General features: G+C 38.2%; 1 protein-coding gene and 1 long non-coding RNA gene across 4 annotated transcripts in view; one reads left to right on the top strand and one right to left on the bottom strand.

Moving 5' to 3' along the window:
* The window catches only part of LOC107624440 (MADS-box protein SVP), a 14923-nt gene extending 14583 nt beyond the window's left edge, over positions 1-340 (top strand). For all 3 annotated transcript variants that reach the window (XM_021113512.1, XM_021113513.1, XM_016326934.2), the window contains one exon: positions 115-340. The gene's annotated coding sequence lies outside the window, so the exon portion shown is untranslated. The remainder of the gene's footprint in view (positions 1-114) is intronic.
* LOC110267703 overlaps positions 1-3822 on the bottom strand; it is a 16139-nt gene extending 12317 nt beyond the window's left edge. Inside the window, exons 1-2 of the long non-coding RNA XR_002355586.1 lie at positions 3811-3822; positions 3060-3062 (exon numbers count right to left, since the gene is read on the bottom strand). This is a non-coding gene — a long non-coding RNA (uncharacterized LOC110267703). The remainder of the gene's footprint in view (positions 1-3059; positions 3063-3810) is intronic.

Here is a 9991-nt window from a genome sequence, read left to right as displayed (position 1 = left end):
TAAATTAATAAATATACTATAAATTATATATTTTAATAAATAAAATAATTAAATTATTTATTTATAAAAAAATTCGTTTATGTCTCTCATTTGTGATCTTATTTTATGTTGCAGGAAATTGTCCATCTTTAACTCTTTGCTATAAATATAATGAAAAAGTGCTTGGGAGATGTGTTTTGTCTTCCATGGCTTCTCCAATGACAAACTCAGCTGAACTTTATTAACATGTATTTTATATATTTTACTTTCAATAATTTGATCCAAATGAAATGGTGTCACTGACCATGCTTGTCTATATTATCTTTAATGTAATTATCTATGTCGATAAGATGTTAAACTATCCTTTTTTTTTTTTCCAATTAAATGTCTTAACAGATGGAGTGTGGCTTAATTTATTTATTTATTTGTTGCATGCATGATAGCTTAGCAAACTAATTTAAAATAAAACTATATCCTTTTGTGAAAGTAAAATACCTACTTTATATTGACTTTTAAAATTGTTTATTCACATAAATAATACTATTATATTTTTAAGAATAGCTACACCATTTATTTATAGTTATATTTGGTGGTTCAAAATAAAACAATTTGTAATGAAGCTTAATAGTTAAGCTTGGATATAAGGGCAGTAATTTATTGAAAATTGTAAAAGAAACTCAACTTGTCACATGTATTATTGAAAGTTATGTAAATTTTTGAATATATTTAACCATGATCCTTTATATCTTTTTTAGTTGCTTCTCATAGTCATTGCAAATTTTACTTCCTTCAATTTTTGACTAAATTTTGACTAAGCTTTTGTATATAATAGCGGTGAATGATTTTTGCAAGTTAATTTAATTATTAACATTGTCTTTTTTTAAATCAAGCTTATAAAATTAATTATCTTAAGCATTTTCTTCAACTTATAAAAGGAATAAGATAGGGCCACATATTTTGTAATTTTTAGCCATCAATTAGTTATTAATGATGTTTTAATGGTGTGAGATTGTATCTAATGGCATAAAATCATTCAATTTTGTTTTGATAGTTAAGTGCTGGCCAGAATTTAACAAAAATGCTGGCCCTAACACTTCTCCTTATAAAATAATTCTGTTTTCAATAGCTTTGTAAAGATATCTGCAATTTGGTTTTTAATGGGAGTGGGATAGTACTCAATCAAAACTTCTTTTTCATTCACCAACTCTCTGATTTTGTGAAATCGAATATTAATATGCTTTCGATTTTTCATAGAACATAGGATTTTTGCAAAGTGCAATAGCTGATTTGTTGGAGTACTTTGTTTCTCATTCAATTTCTCAAAAATTCTTTTTAGCCAAACTTCTTGTGTTGCACAACTTGCTGCTGCTATATATTCTGCTGCTTCTGCTGTAGAAAGAGCAACTAGTGGTTGTTTTTTTGAAGATCATGAAATTGCACTAGAACCAAGATGAAATGCAAACCCTGAAGTACTTCTTCTTGTTTCTATATCTCCAGCCCAATCACTATCAGTGTAACCGACAAGATTCACTTCATTAGTATTTTCATAATAAATACCATCATTTAAAGTACCTTCGATATATCGAAAAATCTGTTTTGCCGCTTACAAATGGTTGGTGTTAGAAACAAGAGACTAGACTGGAGAAAAGATTTGTATATTATTAAGTGTATTCAAGCTGTCTGGAATGATACAATATAAAAGGGTATTTATAGGTACTAAGAGAATCGTAATAATAAAAACGTAATATCCTATAATAAATATTCAGATATACTAAATAATGCTAATTGATCCTAATTGATCCTAATTATATTCTAACATCCCTCCTCAAACTCAAGTGACAACTTAAGTTTGAAACTTATTTAAAATAACGAAATAAAGAGAAAAGAGAAAAAAATGCATAAACTCTCTAAAACAGGTGCAGACGGAACTGCTGGAAGGAAGCGTAGACGGAACTGTCGCTTGTCTGAAGGAAGCGCAGACGGAACTACCGCTTGTCTGAAGGAAGTGCAGACGAAACTGCTGGAAAGAAACGCAGACGGAACTGCCACAAGGAAACATAGACAAAACGCAGACGGAACTGCCACGAGAGAACGCAGACGGAACTGCCACGAGAGACGCAGACGAAACTGCCTAAAGAGAGCAAAAACTATGTGATTTTTTCATGAGAATAGGAAAACAGCGAATGATATTGGTGTTTGATCATTCGACTCGAAAAGACACAAGACGGAGAGAATAGGCTAGTCGGTGAGGTGAAAAAGCATCAAAAGAGTGACAAAAGGTGTGCAAAAATGGCATAGAAAAAAAAAGTGCAAAAACTACGGTGATGTTACCGCAAGAAAAATAACCTATCCTCTTCAAGGAGGATACCATGACTCTGATACCATGTTAGAAACAAGATACTAGACTGGAGAAAGGATTTGTATATTATTGAGTGCATTCAAGTTGTCTGGAATGATACAATATAAAAGGGTATTTATAGGTACTAAGAGAATCGTAATAATAAAAACGTAATCTCCTATAATAAATATTCAGATATACTAAATAATGCTAATTGATCCTAATTATATTCTAACAATTGGTACAAGGCTCCTCCATAAATCTGCTAGGCAAACCAACTCCAAATACAATATCTAGTCTGGTTGCACTTAAGTACCTCAACTTCCAATCAAGCTTTTGTAATATGTAGGATTTACTGCTCTTCCTTTATCTTCTCTCATCAACTTGAATTTCTCTTTGACCAAAGTAGGAAATGGTTTTGAGTGCTCCATTTGAAATTTCTTCAAAATATCATTTACATATTTCTTTTATGAAATGAAGATTCTATCATCTTTTTGAGCTACTTCCATGCCAAAAAAGTAAGACATCAAGCCCATTATCCGTTATTTCAAAGTGTTTTATCATAGCCTCCCTAAATTCAACAATTATCTTCAAATTATTGCCAGTAAAGATTAAATCATCAACATAAAGACACACAATTAAGATATCTCCAGATTCAACGAACTTGATATAAAGTGTATGCTCAAATGGACATCTTTTGAAACCATTCTGAGTGAAATAAGAATCAATCTTTTTGTACCACGTTCTTGGTGCTTGACTGCTTGCTTTAACCCGTACAAAGCTTTCTTCTAATTGCTGTCTCTAGAGACTTCTTCAAAGTTTAATGGCTCACAATATGAAAATAGAGCAAAATTTATGATTTCTTCATCGAACGGATTGTTGTCATTGCCAACATTATAATCTGCTAATCTAGCAGGCAGTCTCCGCTCTCTTTGAAGTCTTCTAGATGATTTTGGTTGTTCAGTTGCATCCGGTTGTCTTTCTTCTTCATCATCACATGTATTTGAAATTACAATCGGCTGCTTTTCTATCTTTGTGTCCCAGTCCCACATGTCTTTCTTGTCAAACATCACGTCTCTACTGATGATTACTTTCTTTGTTTCTGGATTGTACAGCTTGTATGCTTTAGAGTCTGTGCTATAGCCGATAAAGATACACTTCTCGCATTTGTCATCTAACTTCTTCCTAATTAATCTGGTACGTGGGCATAAGCGATACACCCAAAGATTCTGAAATGATGAATGGAAGGGCGCTTTCAACTCTAAGCTTCCTCTGGAGTTTTATCAAGAACACTTTTTGTTGGATACCTGTTTAAAATATGAACTGTTGACTGCTTCTGCCCAAAATTTTTTAGGCATTTGTTTTGACTTGAGCATGCATCTGACCATATCCATGATGGTTTATTCTTTCTTTTAGCAATTCTATTTTATCGAGGAGTATATCTAGTTGTTAGTTGGTGTTGAATTCCGTGTTGCTTAAAATAATCTAAACACACAAAATATTTTGTTCCTCTGTCTGTTATGAGGATTTTGATTTTATAGCCACTTTGTTTTTCGACAAACGCCTTGAATGTCTTGAAGGTATCACATGCTTTTGATTTTTGCTTCAGAAAGTATACCCATGTATATCTACTAAAATCATCAATAAAAGTGATAAAGTATCTGCAACCACCGTTGCTTGATTTTTCTATAGAAATTTGAATGCACAATTTCAAATTTTGGCTCTTATGACTTTCCTGTAGGGAGTGGATCTCTGTGCTTCTTTTCCAATTGACAAATCTCATAAACACAATTGAAAATATGAACCCGTGATAGTCCAAACACAAGTCCTTTTCTTGACAGGTAGTTTAGGCCAGAAAAATAAAAATGTCCAAACTGCATGTGTTACAACCAATTATCATCAAGTATCACAGAACTCATGCAAGAGGGATTAACATGTTGAATTTTCAACGGAAATATTCTGTTTGAAGTCATCTTTGCTTTATCTATGAACCTTCTGTTGTTGTCAAACACAGTGCAATATCCACGATAAGTTATCATCTCAGATAATTGCCCCATACTTTGTAAATTGTAATCAAGTTTAAGAGCATAGAAAACATTAAAAATATGACTCAGAAAACAATCCTTCAATCTAATTGGTATGTGCCTTTTTCCTTCAATAGGTATCTTTGTATTATTACTAAATTTCAATAATAGTCATCTAGTGAAGAAAATAACTCTTTTCTACCAGACATATGATTACTACAGGCATTATCCAAGTACCATATATTTTTATCTTTAGCACATGGATTACTTGTAAAAAATAAAGTTTGAGTACCCAGATTATCATCAGTATTTTGATGCTGCTTTTTTGTAATGTGTGCTTAATTATTATTTATCATTTTGAATATGCAATCTATTGCTTTGTGTCCATACTTTTCACAATGAAAGCAGTTAAAATTGATTCTTTCTTGATAAAAATTGCCTCGACCTCTTTCTCGATTGACTGGCCTAAAATTTGTTCCACCTCTTCCTTGATTAGGTGGTGTAAAATTATTATAACTTTCTTGGTTGTAATTGCCACGACCTCTACCTCTAAAACTTCTTCTACTCTATTTTGAAAATTGAAACCACGACCTCGTCCTTCTTGTGTACAGCTTGATTCTGCAACATTGTTTAAATTTACTCGACTTTTCAGGATTTTTTCGGTTGATTTTTGTGATTTCTCCAGTATTCTACTGATGTGTCTTTCCATGGTTCCTTACAACTCTGCAATCGTCATGGTATCCATATCGTGAGACTCTAGTATCATAGTCACCACATGGTCATACTTCATCGGCATGGTGCGGAGAATTTTTTTCACCACTTTGCTATTGGACATATCTTCTCCATAGACTCTCATCTTATTGACAAGATTTGTAACACGAGTAAAATATTGCTCATCAGTTTTTGAACTAAACATCTTATACCTTTCATATCTTTTTCTGAAAGATTGTAGCTTTGCTTTCTGAGCTTTATCTATGCCTTTGTATGGCAGGTTCAACGTGTTCCATGCCTCTTTTGCACTTTTTGTATTTGCTATTTTGTCAAACACAGTATAATCTACACCTTGATGAATTTGAGATAGCGCTAATTGATCTCTCTTTTGTTGGGAAGCATTTGCTCTTTCTTACAAACCCGGTTCAATAAAATTCCAGCCTTTAAATTGGCAGATATCAAAGTCTCCCAATAACTATAATCAAATTTTTCATCTAATTTGGGACCGGACCACACAATATTAAAAGTGTTTGCAACACTGATTCTATGAACAAATAATTATGTGAAAACTCTTCCACACCTCACAAACTCTTAAACACTAGGCGCTGGATTAACCAGCTCTAAAATTAAATAAAAGTAAAATATCCCCTTTATATTGACCCTCATAATCGTTTATTTACATAAATAACGTTATCATATTTTTTATCTCTCAAATCCACTAATACTCAAAACAATAAAAGAAAGAATTTTTTAAAAACAAATACTAAACATTTTTTAATTCATATGGAGAGATTAGATACCATCTATTTATAGTTATATTTGGTGATTTAAAATAAAACAATTTGTAACGAAGCTTAATAGTTAAACTTGGATATAGGGGCGATAACTTATTGAAAATTGTAGAAGAAACTCAACTTGTCACATGTATTACATGTTGATGTCATCAAATGATTCAGTTGTAAATCTTTGAACATGGCAACGATCCTTTGTAATTCTTTTAGGGATAAAAAACCATTATAAGCCAATGCCATTTAGAATTGACGTATATAAGCCAAACTGAAAATCGTTTCAATAATGCGCTTTTAATAAATTATTAATTTTTTAATAGTCAAATTTGAATTATTTGGAAACGCGTGCTGTGTGTAATTCGAACTAACCTTGTTCGAATTAGGTGCATTCTTAGTTCGAACCAACTTGGTTCGATTTATGAAGAACAATCAACTGGTAATTCGAACTGCCCATGTTCGAATTACTATCATATGCAGTTCGAAATTTTTCATTTAGCATTAATTTAGTCCCACAGTGAGGTCAAAATTAAATAATTAACAAAATGTCCTACATAACAACAGTTCAAAAAAATAATTAGGGTTTCTTCCTCTCTCATGGGAGGCAGAGGGGCTGTGAGAGGTGAGTACTCCGGGGGTAGTACGAGAGGAGTACAGTTAACACCAAAGGATCCTAGAATTTGGAATCAGGAGGCATATCATCGTTTGGAAAATGATTCATTCTCTGTGTTTGTGGATAATCTACCGGCTGATATCTCAAGGAGGGAGCTGTATCACTTATTTTGTTGGACGGGAAGAATTAACGACATATATCTTGGCCGAAAACGAAAGAGTGGTGTGATCTATTTATTTGCCTTTGTTCGGTACACGACAAAAGGGGGCGCTCTCAAGGCGATTGCAGAAATGAAACAGTGGAGATTACGGGGGAAGGTAATTACCGTCGGGGAAGCTAAGTATCGAAGACAGTTTCAGTTTCAGAAGGGTGGCACAGTGCGGAAGGAAATAACAAGTCCCATTGGCGGTGAAGCAGGATTCTTATCAGGGGAATGGGGTGGCTGCGGCCAAAGCTATGAAGGAACAGCCAGTGCGAGACCATAAGAATGCCACAGAGGGGAGTGGACCTGTGAAAAGAATTGATGTGCCGGTAGTTGAAGCAAATATGGAATGGTTGGCGAGGAGTTTAGTGGGGCACACTTTACACCCAGTGGACCTCAGATCAGTGAAGACGGTGGTGTCTAAAAATTTGCCCAACATTGTGGATGTTAGGGAGATCAGGCCGTGCAAAGTGCTGGTAATATTTGATACTGTGCAGCATGCGGAGGGAGTGTTTACATTCAAGATGGATAATTTGTTGCAAGTATTCCATAGGATCTCGCGTTGGGAGGAATCGGAACGGTGTATTACTCGACGAGCGTGGCTGGAGTGCTACGGAATTCCTTTACATGCATGGGCGCCGGAAACGTTCAAGAGAATAGGAGGGCAGTGGGGCAACGTGGTCCAGTGTGATGTAATGACGGGGGAAGGAGCATCGTTTGAAGCAGGGAGGATTCAAGTTGAGACGGGGGTATTCGATGTAATCCGAGAATGGATGCAAATTGTTGTTGGGAAGACGGTGTTTGAGATCTTTGTGAAGGAGGTAGAACCACAGGAGGGCGGTGCGGTCAGCATGGGGAGAAGCAGAAGTGTCTATGCGAAGAATGAAGTTTCTGGCACCGCTGGCACGGCCATGAAGAAGGGGGAGGGTAGTTGGGACCCGGCGGCGGAACTGGTTACTGGTAGGCCTACGGAGGCTGAGCACGGTGAGGACAGAATAGTAATCTCTGATGTGTTATTGAATGATGTGGACGTTGCCTTTTTGAAATTCAAAAAGGATACGGTTGTACCGGATACTGCTAGTACCAAGGACGGTGAAATAGCGGGTCTGAAGGGATTTGAGATAGTTTATGAGGGGGAGTCGGAGAATACAGTCACGCAAGTATGGGGAGGGGTGGGAGGAGTTCATGCAAAGTGGGCTGCCCATCCGGATTGGGACCAAGCTGGGACACGGTTGGAGTATTGTAACAGTATGGGCTCGCATTCAATTGGCCCAACACCAACTAAGAATGGAGGGGGGAGGCTGACCGTAAGGGACATGAGTATTGAGAGGGAGCCTGTTGTTGGGCTGGGCCAGGATGGCCTCCTAACTGAAACGGCGTATGGTTCTCTTTCCATTGGAGGCCACGACGGGTCGGGCGGCCTGAGGATCCGGAGGGATCCACGAGAGCTGTTTGAAGCGGCGCCGATGGAAGGTTTGCGAGGGCTGGGGTGCTCACCAGCGGAGAAGGATCCTGAGGCGAGAGGGTTGCCGCTTAAACTCGGGGGTCCGTCGGTGGATAAGAACCCGGAACTAGAGGAGATGGTGGGGGGCGGAGGACCGATCGATGGGGTGGGAGTTGAGCTTGATGGGGGAAGGGTTGCGCAGGAGGGGACGGGAATCAGGGCGGCAGTCCACCGGCAGGAGCAAGGGGCGCAGGATGGGATAAGTGAGGCCGGCTTGCACGATGAGGGATCCCAAGCGGGATTGAGCTGCCTAATGGGGAAGGATGGTACCTCGGGAGCACAGGAAAACGCAGTGAGGGACGTCTCGGAGGTGGCTGCCTGTGGCAATGCCCGGGGGGCAGGAGCAGGGGCTAGGCTGGGCACAGTTAGCCATTTAGAAGGCGAGGGGACACAGGAAGAGCAGCGCCAGGAGAATCAAGCAACTTGGGTATTGGCTGTGGAATCAGGAGCGGTTTTATGCGATGAGGAAGAAGATATTATGGCGATTTTGCAAGCACAAAATGAAGAAATAGCAGCTAAGAGAAAACTGGCGAAGCAAAAGGAAAAGGCGAGAAGGAGTCGACCAAAAAATAAAAATAAGGTGAGCAAATCTTTATTTAAATGATTGTGAGCTGTTGGAATATTAGGGGGGTGGAGGGGGGACGGTAAATTAAGCATGCTGAAATCTTTGAAAAATAAATATAATTTGAACATGTTGGGATTGCTTGAAACAAAAAAAGAAGTGATTACTAAATATGAGGTTGCAAGGCTTTGGGGATCTAGTACTGCTGGTTGGGAGTTTGTGGAATCTGCAGGAATGGCGGGGGGTCTGCTATTAATTTGGGATGAAGGAGTGTTTCAAGTAGATCGAAGGTATAAAGGTGAGAGGTGGCTATGTGTTGAAGGCGTTTTAACAAAGACCAACTTTCGATGTGCTTTCTGTTTGGTGTACGGGGCGCATGGGAGGGAGGCAAAGAGGGGGGTGTGGGAGGAACTGAGCTATGTGGCGGGGTTGTGTCAGATTCCTTTCTGTTTTCTCGGAGACTTTAATGAAATTTTACAAGTAGAGGATCGTAAAGGAGCTACTAGCTTGATGGCGTCATCGGAGGAATTTAAGGAATGGGTGCGAGACATGCAGTTGATAGATTTACCTCTTACTGATAGGAAGTATACATGGTTTAGGGGGCGTTCCTGTAGTCGGATTGATAGGGTGATGGTTAATGTTGAATGGACTGAGGTGTTTCCGGATATTAGGATTAAGGGTGGCCCAAGGGGATTGTCTGATCACTGCCCAGTGATCATGGAACTAACAAGAGTAACAGGGCCCCCTAGACTATTCAGAAGTTTAGACGCCTGGTTTACGCATGAGGGATTTCTGAGAATGGTGAAGGATGAGTGGCGAAGCCTCGAAGAAGCACAGTTCCCGTGCAAGCTGAGGGCTCTAGCAATACAACTGCGGCAATGGCACAAGGATAACTTCCGGGACATGGATAAGAGACTCATGAGGTTTGAGGAGGAGCTCACCAAGCTAGACAATTCAGTCAGTGATGGAGTTTATGATGGTACAACGGAGGCTAGAAGGAAGGCGCTTGTGAGCTTTTGTTCAAAATGGTATATTAGAAAGGAAATGCACTGGAAACAGATGTCTCGGTCTAAGCATGCTGCAAACATGGATAGGAATACCAGATACTTTCATAACATTGCTTCGGCCAGAAGACGGAATAACAGGATTGATGCTCTGATGTTACATGGAAGACTTGTGCGGAATCAGGCGAGAATAAAAGGTACGATTAGAGGGTTCTACAAGGATTTATATCGACAGGAATATGTTCCGAGGATTGGAATCAGAGATGGGT

This window comes from Arachis ipaensis, chromosome B10, assembly GCF_000816755.2.
Source record: "Arachis ipaensis cultivar K30076 chromosome B10, Araip1.1, whole genome shotgun sequence".
NCBI classification, from domain to species: domain Eukaryota; kingdom Viridiplantae; phylum Streptophyta; class Magnoliopsida; order Fabales; family Fabaceae; genus Arachis; species Arachis ipaensis.
This window is presented reverse-complemented; position numbering and strand designations above follow the sequence as displayed.